General features: G+C 36.8%; 1 protein-coding gene and 1 long non-coding RNA gene across 2 annotated transcripts in view; one reads left to right on the forward strand and one right to left on the reverse strand.

Moving 5' to 3' along the window:
* The window catches only part of LOC131514667 (uncharacterized), a 35,467-nt gene extending 24,549 nt beyond the window's left edge, over positions 1-10,918 (forward strand). Inside the window, exon 3 of the long non-coding RNA XR_009263198.1 lies at positions 10,687-10,918. This is a non-coding gene — a long non-coding RNA (uncharacterized LOC131514667). The remainder of the gene's footprint in view (positions 1-10,686) is intronic.
* Positions 1-20,844, reverse strand: part of SESN1 (sestrin 1) — a 118,432-nt gene that overhangs the window by 74,466 nt on the left and 23,122 nt on the right. The window lies entirely within an intron of this gene.

Consider the following 20,844-nt stretch of genomic DNA (forward strand, 5'->3'; position numbering starts at 1 on the left):
TTTGGCTATTCGGGGTCTTTTCTGGTTCCATACAGATTTTAGGATGGTTTGTTCTAGCTCTGTGAAGGATGCTGGTGTTATTTTGATAGGGATTGCATTGAATATGTAGATTACTTTGGGTAGTATTGACATTTTAACAATATTTGTTCTTCTGATCCATGAGCATGGAATATTTTTCATTTTTCTTTGTGTCTTCTTCAATTTCTTTCATAAGCTTTCTATAGTTTTCAGTGTATGGATTTTTCACCTCTTTGGTTAGGTTATTCCTAGGTATTTCATGGATTTTCATGCAGTTGTAAATGGGATCAATTCCTTGATTTCTCTTTCTGCTGCTTCATTATTGTTGTATAGAAAGGCAACCAATTTCTGTGCATTGATTTTATATCCTGTGACTTTGCTGAATTCATGGATCAGTTCTAGCAGTTTTTTGGTGGAATCTTTTGGGTTTTTCAGATAGAGTATCATGTTGTCTGCAAAGAGTGAAAGTCTGACTTCCTCCTTGCCGATTTGGATGCCTTTTGTATCTTTGTGTTGTCTGATGGCTGAAGCTAGGACTTCCAACACTATGTTGAATAACAGTGGTGAGAGTGGACATCCCCTGACCTTAGGGGGGAAAAGCTCTCAGTTTTTCCCCATGGAGGATGATATTAGCGGTGGGTCTTTCATATATGGCTTTTATGATCTTGAGGTATGATCCTTCTATCCCTACTTTCTTGAGGGTTTTTATCAAGCATTTTGTCAAATGCTTTCTCTGCATCTATTGAGAGGATCATGTGGTTCTTGCCCTTTCTTTTATTAACATGATGTATCATATTGATTGATTTGTGGATATTGAAACAGCCCTGCATCCCAGGTATAAATTGCACTTTATCATGGTGAATAATTCTTTTAATGTATTGTTGGATCCGGTTGGCTAGTATCTTGTTGAGGACTTTTGCAGCCATGTTCGTCAGGGAAATTGGTCTGTAGTTCTTTTTAGTGGGGTCTCTGTCTGGTTTTGGAATCAAGGTAATGCTGGCTTCATAGGAAGAGTTTGGAAGTTTTCTTTCCATTTCTATTTTTTGGAAAAGCATCAAAAGAATGGGTGTTAACTCTTCTTCAAATGTTTGGTAGAATTCCCCCCAAAAGCCATCAAGCTCTGGACTCTTGTTTTTTGGGAGATTTTTGATTACTAATTCAATTTCTTTACTGGTTATGGGTCTGTTCAAATTTTCTGTTTCTTCCTATTTCAGTTTTGATAGTTTATATGTTTCTAGGAAATTGTCCATTTCTTCCAGATTGCTCAACTTATTGGCATATAATTGCTCATAATATTCTCTTATTATTTTTTGTATTTCTGCAGCATTGGTTGTGATCTCCCCTCTTTCATTTTTGATTTTATTTGGGTCCTTTCCTATTGCTTTTTGATCAAACTGGCTAAGGGGTGTATGAATTTTGTTAATTCTTTCAAAGAACCAGCTCCTGGTTTCACTGATCTGTTCTATTTCTTTTATTTTTTATTTTTTAAATTTTGATAGCATTGATTTCTGCTCCAATCTTTATTATTTCCCATCTTCTTCTGGCTTTGGGTTTTATTTGCTGTTCTTTTTTCCAGCTCTTCACGGTGTAAGATTAGGTTGTGTATCTGAGCCCTTTCATCATTCTTTAGGAAGGCCTGGATTCCTATATACTTCCCTCTTATTACCACCTTTGCTGAATCCCAGAGGTTTTGGGCTGTTGTGTTATCATTTTCATCGGCTTCTATGTACTTTTTAATTTCCTCTTTAACTTCTTGCTAAACCCATTTATTCTTTAGTAGGATGTTCTTTAATCTCCAAGTATTTGTTGTCTTTCCAGATTTTTTTCCTGTGGTGGATTTTGAGTTTCACAATGTTGTGGTCTGAAAATATGCAGATCTTGATCTTTTTGTACTTGTTGAGGGTTGATTTGTGTCCCAGTATGTGATCTATTCTGGAGAATGTTCCATGTGCACTCAAGAAGAATGTGTACTCCACTGCCTTAGGATGAAATGTTCTGAATATAACTGTTAAGTCCATCCAATCCACTGTGTCATTCAAAGCCATTGTTTCCGTGTTGATTTTTTGTTTAGATGATCTATCCGTTGCTGCTAAGTGGGGGTGTTGAAGTCCCCTACTATTATGGTGTTATTATCAATGAGTTTATGTTTGTGATTAATTGATTTATATATTTGGGTGCTTCCACGTTGGGAGCAGAATGTTAATAATTGTTAGATCTTCTTGGTGGATATATCCCTTAATTATGATAGAATGCCCTTCTTCATCTCTTGATACAGTCTTTATTTTAAAGTCTAGATTGTCTGAAAGAAGTATGGCTAATCCAGCTTTCTTTTGTTGACCATTAGGATGACAGATGGTTCTCCATCCCCTTACTTTCAATCTGAAGGTGTCTTTAGATCTAAAGTGGGTCTCTTATAAACAGCATATAGATGGATCTTGTTTTCTTATCCATTCTGTTGCCCTGTATCTTTTGATTGGAGCGTTTAGTCCACTGACGTTTAGAGCGAGTACTGAAATATAAGAATTTATTGCCACTGTATTGCCTGTGGAGTTACAGTTTCTGGTGGTGTTCTCTGGTCCTTTCTAGTCTTTGTTGCTTTTGGTCTCTTTTTGTTTTGTTTCATCTTTTCTCCCCTCAGAGAGTTCCCCTTAAATTTTCTTGCAGGACTGGTTTCATGGTCACAAACTCCTTTAATTTTTGTCTATCTGGGAAACTCTTTATCTCTCCTTCTATTTTGAATGACAGCCTTGCTGGATAAAGAATTCTTGGCTGCATATTTTTCTGATTCATCACGTTGAATATATTCTGCCACTCCTTTCTGGTCTGCCAAGTGTCTGTGGATAGGTCTGTTGTGAACCTGATCAGTCTTTCCTTATATGTTAAGGACTTTTTTCCCTTGCTGCTTTCATAATTCTTTCCTTAGCTGTGTATTTTGTAAATTTGACTATGATATGCCATGTTCATGGTCGGTTTTTGTTGAATCTAATGGGAATTCTCTGTGCTTCTTGGATTTTGATGTCTGTGTCTTTCCCCAGGTTAGGAAAGTTTTCTGCTATGATTTGCTCACATAAACCTTCTCCCCCTTTTTCTCTCTTCATCTTCTGGGAGTACTATGATTTGGATGTTATTCCTTTTTAATGAGTCACTGAGTTCTCTAATTCTTATATGCTATTTTGTCTTAGTTTCCCTTTTTCTGCTTCATTATTCTCCAAAATTTTGTCTTCTATTTTAAAATCTAGATTATCTTCTGCTGATTCACTTCTTTCCTTCATCCATCCTTGCTGCCGTGGCATTCATTCAAGTCTGCATCTGTTATAGGATTTTTAATTTTGCCCTAATTAGATTTTACTTCTTTTATCTCTGCAGAAAGGGATTCTATGTTTTTTTTCAACCCCAGCTAGTATTCTTATTATTGTGATTCTAAATTCTAGTTCAGACATCTTCCTTTTATCTGTGTTAAGTCGCTGGCTGTCATTTCTTTCTGTTCTTTCTTTGGGGTGAACTCCTTCATTTTGTCATTTTGGGGGAAAAAAAAGAATAAAATTAAAATTAAAAAATTAAAAACAACACAAATAAAATAAAGGAAGCTAGATCCTTGGTGTGTTTTGGTCTGGTGTTTGAAAGCAGCTTGATAGAATAGAGAAAATGGGAACAAAAAGGAAAAAAGTAAGAAAATGTGTAAAAAATTTTAAAAATGTACACAATAGAATAAACTGAAGACAGTAAAATAGAATTAAAAATTTACAAAAAAGTAAAAAATACAGTAAAAATTAAAAAAACAAAAGAAAAATAATTTTTTTCTTTCTGTATCCAAGAATAAGAAAAAAAGAAAAAAAATAGGTGGAAGAGTAAACAGTGAAATCCAAATGAAATTACATCCAATTTCCCTAGAAGTCTAACAATTCTGAAGCACTTTATAGTCTATATACTAAGTAGGCGGAGAGACTTTTGGTGGACCTCTAGGGCCTGAGCGTGGTTGGTGCAATTGGATAGGGCTTGGTGTAATGGCTCCATTCTCCACTAGGTGGCATTGCTTAGCTTACTGGGATGGATCATTGTGGCACACAGGCATGTTTATGCGCATGCTGGGGAGGGGTGAAAATGTTATCACCCAGCTTCCCAGTCTCTGGCCCCAGAACTCTGCGCTCTCACCAACCAGCAATTAAGCACACCTTCTTTGTCTCCAGCTTCGATTGACTCCCCGCTTCTACACTGTCAGTGTCCAAGTTGTCAGCCTGCCAGGCAGCACCTCCCTCCTGAATTATATCTCATATGGAACTGTGCTTCCAAACTCCTTGCTTCTGAGAGCCCCTCAGCTTAGACCTGCTCTGACTCTCTAGGGGAGGTCTTGCCAGGCAATGCCTGGATGCTGGCTTGCCCCCAGGAACATTTGTGAAGTCTCACTACTGCGGGGGTTCAGAGGTTGTGGCTGGGTGCCTGTTTGTCCCAGAAAAAGTTCGTGCAATCGTGTGGCAGCAGATGTTCAGAGATTATGGCAAAACATAACACACAGCTGGTACCAGATTTCACTGCACCCTGGCATCTTTGTTCCAATACCAGCAAACATGGCTGTTCTCCAGGCCCACTGAAACCTTTGCCTGTAGGTAGGCTGTGAGGCCTCTACCAAATGCCCTCCTCGCAGGGGAACCACTTTTCCCCATGTGGCCATGAACCCCTCAGATCTCACTGCCTGCTCCTGGGGATTCACCCTTACCACCAGGGCACCGCCAGGTATTTAGCTGTGGAATTTCCGACTCTGCTCTCCCCTGTTTATAGAGTCCTAATGGTATTGAAACCCTTTCTCCTTTCTCCCTTTCTTGTTCGGTCTCTTTGGGTGTTTCTGTCCCCTCTCTGCAAAACCAGCTCCCTACCTTCCACAGCTTTTCTCTCCGCTGGTTCACCTCTATGTACCATGTACCTGCTGAGTTCTGTGGCTCAAGTTACACAGATTGTTGGGTTAATCCTCAGATCAATTTTCTAGGTATGCAAAATGGTTTGGTGCTGATCCAGCTGCAGTTCAGGGATGAAAGAAGCAGAGAACTTTCATGCTGCTCCGCCATCTTGGCCCCTCCCCTCTAAAAGGTATTTTCTAAAGCAACTGAATTCTACGATCAATCATCTATACAGTATAGTTACATCATATCTAATTTCTTTCAATTTTCAGTTTTCTTAAGTTACTTTCACTGAAATAAATTCTTTGCCCATATATCTTACAATGAAGACTCAATTCATCTGTCATGTTTTTGTCCATATCAAATTTTATCATTCATGTCAAATTATAGACTCTACCACTGTGAGTTTTCTTTTGTGGCCATTATTTATACCAAGTCTAATTTTCTCAAATGTGACAAGAACACTGCTTTTCTTTTGTTGGTAAACTTACTTTGTACAGTTTTAGTAGTTTTCATCTTTATTTTGGGATTATCTCTTGTCCCAGTTTTCCCTTGTCAATTTCCCCATTTTTAATGTTACCAGCAAGATGTTTCTTTTCTTTTCTTTTCTCTTAGGTTTTTTGGGGGGTGGGGTATGTGTGGGGAGGGGTGTGTGTCCTGACTAAAACTCCATGAACACAATTCTAAGTTATTCTCAATTTAACTTTCTATTAATTATTTATATCAATGATGAACCACAAATTCACCTAAATATAGAACTAAGACTAACTCTGGCAATTTTGCTCATGGAATAGAATTTAAATGTCATAAATATTAAGAATATAAAATAATTTGACTAAAAAGAAATTGAGAGGTAGTTCATTAATTTTCTCAGTTTAATATAGTCTAAATTTCAAACATATACAAATTTTAAAATATTTTTTATATCTGATTTTTATAATCCTTTAAAAATACAATTAAAGCATTCTGTTAGAGATCTATGGTAAATACTATTTTTGTTCTAAGCAGAAGTATTGAATAAAAAGATTTGGAAGAACAGTGATTTTACATCAATTTATATGAAGTATATCCTGACCTATCCATGAAGAATTATCACTTTAAAATTTTCTTCTACTATTATGAAGTTGACCTTGCACGTTTGGTAGCAATTTTATTTATAACTTATCTATTTTTGTCTTTTGATTTTTCTTACTGATTTTTAAGAGCTTTTAATGCATTAATATATTTTTTTCATACATAATTCAACTTTTGTTTCCAATTTGTGGTTTATATTTTAATTTTATTTTTTTGATGTATTTAATTTTTAAGCAATTAAAATCATCCTTTCTGTTAAAAATTTCTTCTCTTATCTTTACGTGTAAAGGACCCTCCCTAATTAGAGGTCAAATTATATACCAGTTATATTTGTTAGTGTGGCACAAGTGTAAACTGCATTATTTTCCCCAAGAAGTAAAAGAGCTTTTCCAGCACATTTATGGAACAAACCCCCTTTCCCAATGGGATATGTTTTTGATGCTTTAGGTACTGATCCTCACTTCTACCTGCCAATGGCTAAGTGGTGCATTTCCTCTTCAGGCTTATTTTCTGCAGAGAAAAACCTCCTTCCAACCTGGTCTCTGGGTGAAAAGAGTGAGAGTAGGATATTTCTGGTCTTAATTTCCCTTTAATTTATTCTTTGCATCCAACTCTCTCTTCCTCTCCAATCCTTCTTGGATTCTACTCTCATGTTTTCAAGTTGTACAGTATTTTTCAGAAGTGTAATTAAATTAAAATGTATTGACTATGGGGGCCGCCTGGCTGGCTCAGTCTATAGAGCATGCAACTGTTGATCTCAGGGTTGTGAGTTCAAGCCCCATGTTGGGCATAGAGCTTACTTTTTAAAAAAGTATTAACTATGTATTAGCATTGGAAGAACCAATATTGTGAAAATGTTGATATTACCCAAAACAATGTACAGATTTAATGCAATTCCCATCAAAATACCAACATTTTCCACAGAACTAGAACAAATACTACCAAAGTTTGTATAGAACCACAAAAGACTCTGAACAGCCAGAGCAATCTTGACAAAGAACAACAAAGCTGGAGGTATCAAATCCCAGATTTTAAGGTATACTCCAAGGCTGTAGAATAAAAAAAATGTGGTACTGGCATAAAGATAGACACATAGATCCATGGAACAGAACAGAGAGCCCAGAAATAAATCCAATGGTTTATTGGTCAGTTAATGGTCATGGTCAATTGATTGTCAGTTAATCTATAGGAAAGAAGGCAAGAATATATATACAATGGGGAAAAGACAGTTTCTTCAACAAACAGCGCTGGGAAAACAGGACAGCAACAAGCAAAAGAATGAAACTGGACCACTTTCTTTCACCATAAACAAAAGTAAACTCAAAATGGATCAGAGACCTAAATGCGAGCCCTGAAACCATACGACTCTTAGAAGAAAACATGGGCAGTAATTTCTCTGATCTCAGATGTAGAAACATTTTTCTAGATATGTCTCCTTAGGCAAGGGAAACAAAAACAAAATTAAACTATTGGGACTACACCAAAATAAAAAGCTTTTGCATAACAAAGGAAACCATCAATAAAACAAGGCAATGTACTGAATGGGAGAATATTTGCAAATGATAATATCCCGTAAGGGGTTAGTATCCAAAACATACAAAGAACTTGCACAATACAACACCAAAATAAAAACAAACAAACAAAAACAGAACCCACAAATAATCCAATTAAAAATGGGCAGAAGACCTGAACAGACATTTTTCCAAAGAAGACATGGAAAAGGCCAACAGACACGTGAAAAGAAGCTCAACATCACTCATTATTAGGGAAATGCAAATCAAAACCACAATGAGATATCACTTCACCCTGTCATAATGGCTAAAAACAAAAAGACAAGACATAACAAGTGTTGGTGAGGATGTGGAGAAAGAGGAACCTTTGTGCACTATTGGTGGGGATACCAATTGGTATAACCACTCTGGAAAACAGTATGACGTTTCCTCAAAAAATTAAAAATAGAATTACCATATGATCCAGTAATTCCACTACTGGGTATTTACCCAAAGAAAATGAAAACACTAATTTGAAAAAATGCATGCAACCCTCTGTTTATTGGAGTATTATTTATAATGATAATAATGGAAGCAACCCATGTCTATTCACAGATAAATGGATAAAGAAGATGTGGTGTGTGTATGTATGTATCTATATTTATATATATGTATATATATAATGAAATATTACTCAACCACAAAAAAGAATGAAATGCTGCCATTTGCAACAACATGGATGGAACTGGAGAGTATAATGCTAAGTGAAAGAAGTCAAAGACAAATATTGTATGTAGAATTTAAGAAATAAACAAAAGAAAAAAGATACCAAAAAACCCCATAATAATAATACAGAGAACAAACTGGTGATCGCCAAAGAGGAAGTGGGTGGTGGTGGTGGGGAATGGGTGAAATAAAGGGTATTAAGAGCACATCTATCATGATAAGCACTGAGTAATGTATGGAATTGTTTAATCAATGGGTTGTATACCTGAAGCTAGTGTGCCACTGTGTTTAATTATACTTCAATAAAAAGTAAATACATTTAAAAAATAAAAATAAATAAAAATGTTTTAAATGTATTAACTACTGAAAAAATACATGGGAGAAAATATGGTTAGTCCAAATAACAATCTGGTTCTCAAAAATTTCATAATCATCAGAAAGGAAAAGATCACCAAGTGAAATTGTGCCTGGAAGAGATTATTTCAAATTTTCCAAAAATTTTGTAAGTTACTGCATGTGATATATAGTAGACCCTCAGTAAATGTTGGTTGTAGGGAAAATATATCTTTTTAGGTCTGAAAATATAGACATTGAGCATAGTTTCAAGTTTCTGAATTTTTATGGTCAGAATATTTTGTGCAAACAAATATAAAAGAATACAGAGAAAATAACCTAAAATTTCCTTATAATAAACTACATTATGATTTATAAATAAGTAAACTTCAGGTTTTTTCTGGTAGCTAGCCACCAGTAAGAGCTTATCCTGAACAACTAGTGGAATCACTACATTTAAAACTTTAAAAAAATTTTTTCAGGGTCCTCTTACTCACACTTTTATTGATTAAATCTTCTAGAAAGTTATTGTTAACTCTAATAATAGGCAATACAGGCAAACTAAAAGTAGTTATAGTCATCAAATTCCCTGGTAGTGGCAGACAAAGGAAGGACCTTTTCAGGCCTGCCCAAACTCCATTTTTCACCCTCTTCTCCCCTGCCTGTCTCTACAACAGAAGCTGTAAAAGGTAAACACTTGATTTCCCAGCTTCCCTCTCAATTGAGAGGCCATACTACACAGCTCTGGCCAATGAGACACAAACAGGAGTGTATTAGCACTTTTTCCTTTCCTTCTTAATGACAGGAACATATTTGTGATGTGTATAAGGAACCTCCAAGATGGCTCTGGTGATCCTTGCCTGCTGTTAGTCAAACCTTTGTGAAGTCCTCTCCCAGCTGCATCAGTGTGTGTGACCAATAGAATATGGAAAAAGTGATGATATCTCACCTCCAAGACTAGGTTATAAAAGACTAACAGCCCTCCACCCCCTGACCATTTGCCCTGGGAAAAGCCCACTGCCAGGTCATAAGCAGCCCTAAGAAGACATCCATGTGGTGAGGAACTGAGGCCCCTGCCAATAGTCATGTGACTTAGCTTGGAAGCAGGTCTCTAGCTCACCCTAGCCTTCATCGGACTACAGTCCCAGTTGTTATCTTGAATGCAGCATCATGAGAGACCCTGAGCCAGAACCTCCCTGCTAAACTATTCTCAATTCTCAACCCTCAGAAAGCATGTAAGATAATAAATGTTCATTGTCTTAAGCTCATATGTTTTGGGGTAGTTTGTTATGCAGCAATAGATAACAAGGTGCTATGCCTTAAGGTATAACACCCATTTGGTGATCTCCAGGATAAGAACCACATTCTAAGGATGGTGGAGGTCATTATTGACATAGTTGAGCATCAGTTCTGGACTACCTACAGTAGGATTTCTCTTGTAATGGGAAACTTCTATCTTTTTAAGCCACGTAATCAAGTTGTCTGTTATTTGCAGCCAAACACATTCCTAACTGACATACTCAATTCCCAAAACCCAATTTCAGTTTCCAAAGAAACTGAAATTTCTTTTATTCAAAGATCTGCCTCTGCTCAGAAGTTCCTATTTCTCCTATCTTCTAGAACCCAGCTGTTCATTTCCTGCTACAGAAAAAATACCCAGGTTGTCCTGCAGGCATTCCTGGTATTGAAAGGCAAGGGCTAAGATGATCCCTTTCATTCAGCAAGCAATCACAATTCTTTCAGTAGAAAGCCTACTTCTTAAAAGAGGTTTCCCTTTGAATATCCTTTTAAAAAATGCATTTGGCTATACGATGAAACACAAAAGAATTCAGGAATGGATTATGAACTGGATTATATGATCTACAGGAAAATGGGTTTCTCTTGATGATACTTTATCATATGGATTCTTGGAACATGTTTCCGTGAAAAAACAGAAACTGGCTGTCTCTACCCTGAATGAAATGCAGAAAAAGTAGGCTTCAGTTCCAAAAAAATGTCTCCTACAATCTTCACGCCCCCCCCTTAATTGCAAATCTCTCTCTAGATGCCAAAAGATGCCAGAACTGTAACACATAACAGAAGGAAAGTTTCATTTGGCATAGAAGTAAAAGTAATTTAGATCCAGTGACCTTGCTTTGTTTTTTCATTCCAAGTGTACAACTGCTCAGAGATAGAGGCAACACAGCCCCAGAAGAGGAAGAAAAATTACAGGAAATCCTGACCTACGTTTGTCCAAAATCATCAAACAATCTGGGTAACTGGTATTCACTCATATGATAGCTTTTAAGTTGTCAGCAATTCTTGGCAAATATAAGAATAGAAAGTAACTTTAGCAACTCTGAGCTCTAAAAGGCTTAGTTTTCTCATGGGTCTCTTGTCCTTAGTAAAAAGTAAAGGGGGGGGGGGGGAGGAAAGGATCTATGAAAGGAAATTTAGTCAGAAAGTAAACCTTCTGCTCTAAGAGATAACATGATCCAAGATACCAGGCATATTATATTTGAGGAAACATTAAGATAGGGTTTTCCAAAAAAATTATGTAAACTTCAAATATATAAAATGTATAGATAATGACATCTTAACATTAAACCAACCCAAGGAAGCCATTTCTTAAAATTTAATTTTAGAAAAACTGCATTTTAACTTTGAGATATAAAAAACATTCTAGGATCTTTGAAGGCAGCTGCAGCATACTCCTAAATTCTAATGGTAGCTTAGTCACAGTCAGGCAGGCACAAAATGATATTTTGCAGAAACGTGAGAGTTGCTGTTCCAATGATGAGGAGATTTACTTTTAAAGCGTATTCATTGCATATGTTCAGAACCAATATGACTTGGATTGATAAATCTGGAACAGCAACTTGATTCTAAAACATAGCCACTTCCACAATAGCTACATATAAAAAAGCAGACCAGGCAGGCAAAATTTACAATACTATTCCCATCTCACAGAGACCCACACAGCACTCCTTATACTTAGAGAAGCTGTCATATTTATGCACAATTTTGCTTTTAATCTGTAGAATTTAGGATTAACTTCAGTTCTAATTTTTATCTCTCTTTCACTGCCCCCATCGACCCTCCTAATAACTGACAATAACATATTGTTCTAAAATGTTACTTATGATAATATTCCTGAGACTTTTCTGTATTTGACTGTGTCTTCCATTCACAGGAAGACAGGCCTAGACTGTAACAATGAAAGTGAACTCCACCAGAGGCAAGACAATGTGAGTCAACCCAGGGACTTCCCCTTTGCTATACTGTGGTCCTCTTTGACCTACTTTGGTTCTTTACAAATCACTCCCTTCGTTCTCAGCCTGAAAGCACCAACACTAGGCCTCTGTTGAGCACTGTGCATTCATGAACAATAACAACATGCACATACATTTGTATTAAGAAGTAAGCATCGTGTAATCTGCAGAGAAAGCCACACCACTAAAGAAAACATTAACAAAGGATAATTTGTTGTTTTTCCTGAAATAGATTCTAGAACACTTAAAAGGGGACTTTTAAGAGAAGTATTATAAGAAATGCTGTAACAGCATTTTTGTTTATTTTTATTATTTATTTATTTTTTTAATGTTTATCTTTGAGAGTGAGAGAGAGACAGAAAGTCAGCAGGGAAGGGGCAGAGAGACAGGGAGACACAGAATCCGAAACAGGCTCCAGGCTCCAAGCTCCAGGCTCCAGCACAGAGCCTGATGTGGGCCTCAAACCCATAAGCCATGAGATCATGACCTGAGCCGAAGTCAGACATTTAACTGAGCCACCCAGACACCCCTGTAATAGCATTTTTAAACTAAAAGCTTCATATATGCATTCCCGATCCATATAGCCCATCTTTTGCCTAAAGAGTCTGTTTATAAAACTTTACAATTTCTAATTATGATGGGAGAGATCTAACCTGCCAAGTCATATGTCCAATGGGAGAAGATATTTACTGCCTTTTCTATGGACTACTTCAGTACTGTGGAGTTTTATAAAGATTCTAGAAAAGCGTCATGTGAAAATAAATAGCAATGACAGTAAACTGATCACTTTTAAAGGGAAAATCCCTCAAAGGTAAAGATAATTCCTTCCCTCACTTACCTTTTTGGATCAGAAAAAGTAGGTCATTAATGACTAAAATGAGTACAGCATCTGTAAGATGCTCCATTCTATTTTACACAGAATAAATTAATATTTAAATTATGATTAAATGAAATCAGTACTGATGATGTCATTGAGCTATTAGTAAGCCTCCGAAAAATTTGTTACTGGCAGATAGCAATTTTTTCCCTAAGACAAGTGACCAAGAGTATTAGGACTAATCACAAGATTTCCCCTTCCTCTTTGTTAAATTTATGCCAAGTACCTTTCGATATCTCAAGGGGCAAGTATATACTCCTTGCTAACTTTCCCTCCTGATGTTTTCATCAGAATAGACTGACTTCAAATCAAATCAATTTAAATGGTTAATTCAATAAATGTGTATAAGCCTTGATTTAATTTGTGATTAAAATTAACAGAAAGTTAACATTTTGTTTAAAAATGCATTCAACCCTTGGGAAATATTTTACCCATATTATTCATAACTCAGATGTATACCTGATTTTCAAATGTGCATAATCTAAAAGCAACAAGTTTTGGGGGAACCTAGGTGGCTCAGTAGGTTAAGGGTCTGACTCTGGACTTTGCTCAGGTCATGATCTCGTAGTCATGAGATCAAGCACCGCATCGGGCTCAGCGTGGAGCTTGCTTGGGATTCATTCATTCTCTCTCTTTCTCTCTCTCTCTCTCTCTATCTCCCTCTCTCTGCATCCCCCGCCTCATGTTCACTCTCTCTCAAAATAAATAAACTTAAATAAAAAGAAAAGCAACAAGTTTTTTCTAAATTAAGGTTCCCTTAGGAAAACAGAACAGTGAACTAATACAGATACTTGTGAACCGCATCTGATTCCACAGATTGAACCTAAATAACAGAAAGGCATATTATATAAGGAAAAAGCAGACTTGGCCAAAAAAAATTTTTTCAACAAATTTAGTGAGTGTTGTAACTTTTTATTTATAACATGTAAAAGTGAAAAATTTTTAATTTTGAACTTTCAATTATAAATATAAATGTACTATTAAAAAATTAAATGGAACATATCAAATTGATTTCACCTAGATATTTTGGGTTATACGGTAAACTTGATCTCTTCCTCTTTTAAATTAATCTAACAGATATTTATTTAGCTTTCACTAGGCACCTCCTGAGTGATGGAGAAATAAATGATGAGAAAATCTGGCATGGTCTCTACCTGCATGCAACTTTACTCTAGTGGAAGACAGAGGTTAATCCAAGAACCAACCAAAGGTATAAAAGTATGGTGCTCTCAGGAATGAGAAAGAGAATGGATCTAGTCAGGAAAGTCTGAGGGGCTTACCTGAAGAAGTTACAGCTGAGTGAGATCTAAAAGATGAGTAGGAGGAGTCTTTAGGTGAAAAAGACAGAGAGAGGAGAAGCTCTTCCCAGGGGAAGGGAAAAGCAGGTATAGAGGCTTTCTTGTAAGAGTAAGCACTCAGAAGCACAGTACACCTGAAAAAGGAACTCCAGCCGCCCTGTGACCCTGGGCCACACGGAGCAAAGAAGAGTACTTTGCAAGATGAGGCACAGAAGTCAATGGCAGCCAAACCACACAGGGCCTTACAGGAAGAGTGACTATTCATTCTGGCTTACTTTTATTGACCTGGCATCATAATCCATACTGTCAAAATGAAGGTCTCAGTTTAAAAAAAAATTTTTTTTAACTTTTATTCAGTTTTGAAAGACAGAGAGAGACAGAGCATGAACAGGGGAGGGGCAGAGATAAAGGGAGACGTAGAATCCAAAGCAGGCTCCAGGCTCCAAGCTGTCAGCTCAGAGCCGGACACGGGGCCCGAACTCACAAACGGTGAGATCATGACCTGAGCTGAAGTCGGACGCTTAACCAACTGAGCCACCCAAGGCACCCCATGAATGTCTCAGTTTAAATGACAAATTATGTGAGGCCATATACAGAATTTTGCCCTTGCCTAAAACACCACTGTAAATCATATAAAGGAATGTTTTTTAAAGATTTTATTTTTAAGTAATCTCTACACCCAATTTGGGGCTTGAACCTACAACTCCAAGATCAAGAGTTGCAAACTCTATGAACTGAGCCAGCCAGGCAACATTAAAATTCTTTAAAATTCTGTGTGTGTGAGAGAGAGATAGAGACACAGAAAAATAGCCATATTACAACATTAATTTAAACATAAAAAGTAAGGGGTGCCAGGTGGCTCAGTCGGTTAAGCGTCCAACTCTTGATTTCAGCTTCAGGTCATGATCTCACAGTTCATGACGTCAAGCCCCATGTTGGGCTCTGTGCAGACAGCACAGAGCCTCCTTGGGATATTCTCTCTTTCTCTCTGTAAAATAAATAGATCCTCCCACCTGTAAACTCTGAAATGCACTTCATAGTTGGTTTCAGGGAAAACGAGAATCTGAAATTATGCCCAGTGAATGGGCAACAAAACCTCCCAGCAAAGAGAAGCTGCCCTTAGGTGCATAGTCACTGACTGTTCCGGTTCCTCACTGCCCTTAGAGGATGTGTGGGCTTATGGCCTGAAGATGAGGGATAACAATATGTTGGTCAGCTGCAGTGATGACGCTATATACATCTATAAGAAACAGAGAAGAAGACTGCCAGGACAGGCTCAAGAGTAATTTTTTAAATAGAAACAAGTTGTTGGGGTGGGTGTGGGGGAGAGTGGGGGGAAGGAAGGAGAGAGAATATATAAAAGAGAGAAAGCCTAGGGTGGGGGAAGGCCAGCAGGCTGCAGGAAGTAACAGACCAACAATTTGCCCCGAATTCCTCATGGGCCTTACCCAGTGGACAGTTGAATGACAAAGATGCAATGGGAGGAGATGAAGGTAAGATGGAAATAAATGTTCACAAAGGAGATGACAGCAATCAAGAGAAAGTTTGGGGAAATACTGCTGAGGAATTATGGGTCTTAAACTCACTATCATGACATCTGCCTAATTATTGAATCCTAAAGTCCTCTCTGAGATTAATACCATGACCATTACTGTTTTCCTTTTGCATTTTTCTGGAGTACATTTGCTGATTTACTCTGTATCAGGTGAGTCTTCTGCTGTATCTTTTAATCTGATTATCTTTCTATCCAGTGTACAAAATCCCCAGCAGGGGAGCTTTACCATTTGCATAGAAAGATGTTTATCTTATATTGTTAAGTTAATAAAGCATTTTAAGGATGGGGGCGGGGGGGGGGGGAACTTTCACAAGTCATTTGGTATCTAAAAATATATAACAGTGACACTTTTAAATTTTTTTTTCAACGTTTTTTATTTATTTTTGGGACAGAGAGAAACAGAGCATGAACGGGGGAGGGGCAGAGAGAGAGGGAGACACAGAATCGGAAACAGGCTCCAGGCTCTGAGCCATCAGCCCAGAGCCTGACGCGGGGCTCGAACTCACGGACCGCGAGATCGTGACCTGGCTGAAGTCGGACGCTTAACCGACTGCGCCACCCAGGCGCCCCAACAGTGACACTTTTAAAGAGGAAAAAAAAAACCCTTGAAAACCTAAAAACTTTAGGTTTCCCCCATTTCATCCCAACTTTCGGCCTTTTACTTTACTCATATCAATGCTAAATTAAACAGAAGAAATAAAATTGAGCCATGTGTGTAATTTTGGATCCAAAGAATTAACTGAAATTAAGTACATGGAAAGTAACAATATATGGTAAAATCATGATAAAAATAAATGGTCTTAAAATCTTAGTGAACTAATATTTAGCCTTGTCACTAAACTGGCTTTCTATCTGTCAACCTGTAACCCTCCCCCTACGCCACTTGCCCCTGCTTTTTTCCTATACGTTATGATCATTCCAAATCCCCAAACAGCCATACTCTTATGTTCTTACATTATATACCAATATGATAGAATATGGCTTATGGATGACTGCAGAATTAGCTCAGAGTCAATAAACCTGAAGGTGACTCAGGCCACCCATCAGGCTATAATGGGAGGTAGTATACTTGACCCTCCCAAGCATCATGAATTCACCTATACTGACAATACTCTGCCCCATGATGTACTGACACCAAAATAGAAAATAATTTAAGTACAATATGTAGTTGAGAACAACAGGCAAGATCTGAAAGCCACAAGGCATTATCAATCACCAAATCAAAACATGGGTCATAATCAGTTGGTTTTTTTTTTTAAACCATCTTAGACAATATCAAACATTAGAAAGAAAGGATAAAAAAGGAAAGAAAATACCACAGAGAGCTATCAAGTGTAAATAAGTCTACATCACTGATACAATGTTGGCAAAATCTGTGTGGTGATAAGGTGGTAAAAATCTCTACATATGTAGAGAGGCAAAAAAAATAAATACAACAGCCAGCCCTCTTTTACACTTGCTACACCAATCCATCAGCCTGCAAACCTTCAGATTACCAAATAAATGGTGACAATTTAAAAATAAAGAAATAGTTTCCAATCATAGTCCAGTGTGTCCTCAGTTTTTTCATCAAGTGCATCAAATAGGTTACCTTTCACCTAAGAAATTGTACTATCTGAATAAGACACATGAAATAACTAGGGTAATTTTTTACCCTAAGTTTTACCCCAACTACTTTTGCTATTGGACCAAACTCCTAATCAGCCAACCTTACAATTTTATACTTATTTTTGGTATCTCTCTCCTTCAGTCACCAAATTTAAAACTCATTAACTTTTTATTCTCTTTTCCTATTATTTTCACAACTATTACCTTAACTTTCATATGCTTATATTTTCTGTAAGTATATATTTAAGTATATATTTCTATATTTAAGTATGAGCAGATTTGAGAATCATTATCATTACTGGTATTCTTATCGGTTTATAAAAAATATTACTTTCCCTTAATGCAGTTATTACTTATTATGATGCTTTTTGACTTTATAAGAATGTTGTTATTTAGTTTCTCCTTCTCCTATTTCCATTTACTCATTCGATTTTCAGGGATGTTTCTTTTTATTATTCAATTTTAAAAGAAATAATAATCTACTGTGCATTAAATAACAAAAATATAAACTCATTTAGTTTTTAAAATCATTCAACTGTCCCTCTCACACATTCCCTTCTATTTGATCATGGAGACATGAAGAGGAAACTCTGAAGCAGGGTCGTTCTTTCTGAAGTAGCTTCAAAGGTGCAATGAGATGACCAGAAGATCAAAAAATAACAAAAAATAACAACAAAAAAAAGAACAAGATTATTGGGCCTAATAGGGACAAGGCTGCAAGCCAAAAAATAAAATACATGTGTATTCAGGTGTAGAAAAGGCTCTGAATCACACATTTGTCTTTCAGACATTTGTGGACAGAGTGATATTGCCATAGCAATAGTTTTTTGTGCCACAAAATATCGTCCATTTATTAAGGACAGAAAAATACAAAACATAAAAAATAAATTTTCTCTAAAATACAGTAATACCTTTTTCTATTATAATACAAAATACTATCTAAAATTAAAATACAATATATAACTAATTATAATACAAAACACTTCAACAGATTGAAGGAGTTTTGTTTTTTTTTACAATTAGAACTTTTAGTCTAATGTAAGATAAGAAGAGCCTGACATAGCAAAAAATGATACCACCCTAAAATTTTAAAAGAGGCACATTTAGGATGGATAAAAGAATTACTACTATACATACAGTGGAAAGTAAAATTGTAAAACGAATATAATAGTCTAAATCCTGGTTTTGCATTCAAATTAATTCTCTCCAACTAATAATCATATTGATAGGTAGTAAGAATCTTTTGCTTGATCTGTATCTTGATTTCTAGCTTAATAATATATCTGTAAACTAATAACAAAAATACACAAAGTGACAATTTCTATTAATACCTCTTTTTCCCCCCAAGAACCTTGCTATAGCTTCCTAATATAAGAATAAAACACAAGCCTGCTTAGGAATCACTGATTTAAATTGCTATGGGGTTTTTTCTCTTTTTTGTTGGGGCAGGGGGTGGAGGGTCTATTTCTTTCTTCCCCTATAGTGAGGGTAAGGGAGGCAGTGAATCCTTTTAGGATAGGATGAAAAAGAAAGTAAGCAGAAACCATATGTGGGCTTATTCTATTTCCCTTAGGAAATTTTGACCAATTTGAGCAACTAAGATCTGGACAAGTATGATAGTACTGAAATTATCTGATGGCATTTAAACTTAATAAATATAAGATAAACCCAAAGAAGTCAAGCAGATAGTCTTCTATTTTCAGTAATGTGTGATATGAAACAAAGAACAGGAAACTCATGTTGGAGGAGACTTTGAAGAGCTACATGATGGCAAAGTGTTTAACCCAGTGACAGAGTGGAAACGCAATAAATTTAACAAACGGTTATTTAACTTTAGGGAAAAAAAAGCTAATGGGATTTCTAGGAAGATGATGGTATAAGCTAAATGATTATTCTTAGGAAATCTACCACAGAACTGAACTATCAGAATCAATGAAAAACAAATAAAAAACCTAACAGGATAAAGTTAAAAACATGACACAACTCTAAATTAGTTAACTTAAGTCTAATGAACAAGTATTAAAACCAGAAAGAGGAAGGAAGACTATAAGGGGTCCACAAAGACACCTAAAATGGTGCAAATGACTAAACCACTTGAATAGCCAACAGATAGAAGTTATTTTCAAAAAATTAAAGAAGAAAAAATTACTCCCACCAAAATGAACACATTACAACACAGAAATACAGTGTTAAATGTTTTAAAGAATTTGTGCAGAGTGAAATTGATTTGCCTGGGTCAAGTGTCAATGAAGACTTGTAGTACAGTAGACATGAATCACATTTGAAGTAGCAAAAAGATGCCCAGAACACAAAAGAAACATTTAGATTTGGGGGAAATAAATGTAAAAATCTATCATCCTCTCATTACCTCTTTGGACATGGTTATTTCTGGTGCAGCATTAACAAAATCAGTTCTGTTTCCTTAGACAGTTTTTTAAAAATGCCTTCTTTTTTAACCCTTCATTCTACTACCACTTCATTAAGTTGCCTTTCTGATGAATAAAGGATCATATAAACCCAAGAGCCTACAGTCTGGATGTCCCACTGTCCTGTAGCCCTTATTATTCAACAAAATACTTTGAACCCCGATGTCTCCCCACTCATCACAACTTCCCTTTCCCATCCACAGAGATCTAGTCTATCTGGGTACAAAGGGATTGTTGCACCTTCACTGTGGGCTCCTCCTCACTGTAACCCAATTCCCTGAGCTCTCATGGCACTCTCCCTACACAGTGCCCCTGCACCATCATTCCCCAAAGCATCACTAATATGTAGCCATTGAGTGAAGAAGTCTATTATGGACATTTTGTAAGTAAAAGAATTACAATATGGATAGAATAAATCCTCTAAAATTGGATGCCAAATATGATTGTCCTCCAAATTCAAAGAAAACAAGAATGAATGTAAACACTTCAAGGTGATCCATTTCACCTTGGTGATCCAGTCATTCCAATGGCTATATCCCTATCTTCTTCCTCTCTCCAGACTTTTCTCCCCCCCCCTTTCCTTCTTTCTTAGTTCTTACATCATAAAAAACTCCCTCCCCCGCAATGCTCTCATCTTGACTACTCAACAAGAGCAATTTATTTTTGCAGCTGTCTTCTACCAGATCAGCCCAAAGTGCTAATCTTTTTACAACCCCAAACCACCCATCAAGAGGTCTTCCTAAATACAGGCATACTAGATATTGTCTATTTGTTTCTCCAAAACATCTCTCTGACCTACTCTACCTCATTGTGTGTTTCAGAACGCTCATCTCTAGGGACTATATCATTGGGGTTCCCTTGCCATCTGGCTTATAATTAGGTTCTCTCAAATGGAAGGTACAAACAAACTGAAGGGCAGAAGGAAGAAGGTCAGAGAACTTGTTACCCCACTTCCCTCTCTCCCAGGCTGATGGTCAGCAATAGGTATACTCCTCTGCTGAAGGTCACAAAAGGTATACTCCTCTGCAGAAGGAAGAAGGTCAGAGTACTTGTCACCCCACTTCCCTCTCTCTCCCAGGCTGACGGTCAGCAATAGGTATACTCCTCTGCTGAAGGTCACAGATCCCGTTAGGCAGGCAGCTTCTTAGATAACTGTAATTCACAGGGTTCCAGTAAAAACCCCCAACTCTTGCCCCTTGAGGTTTGCAGCTGTTACTAGTCCAAAATGCTTATCATCCCTTTTTGGTTTCCCTTAACTCTGCCCACACCTTCATTGAACTCTTCAGGTACCCCATT

The sequence above is a fragment of the Neofelis nebulosa genome, chromosome 6, assembly GCF_028018385.1.
Source record: "Neofelis nebulosa isolate mNeoNeb1 chromosome 6, mNeoNeb1.pri, whole genome shotgun sequence".
Taxonomy (NCBI): domain Eukaryota; kingdom Metazoa; phylum Chordata; class Mammalia; order Carnivora; family Felidae; genus Neofelis; species Neofelis nebulosa.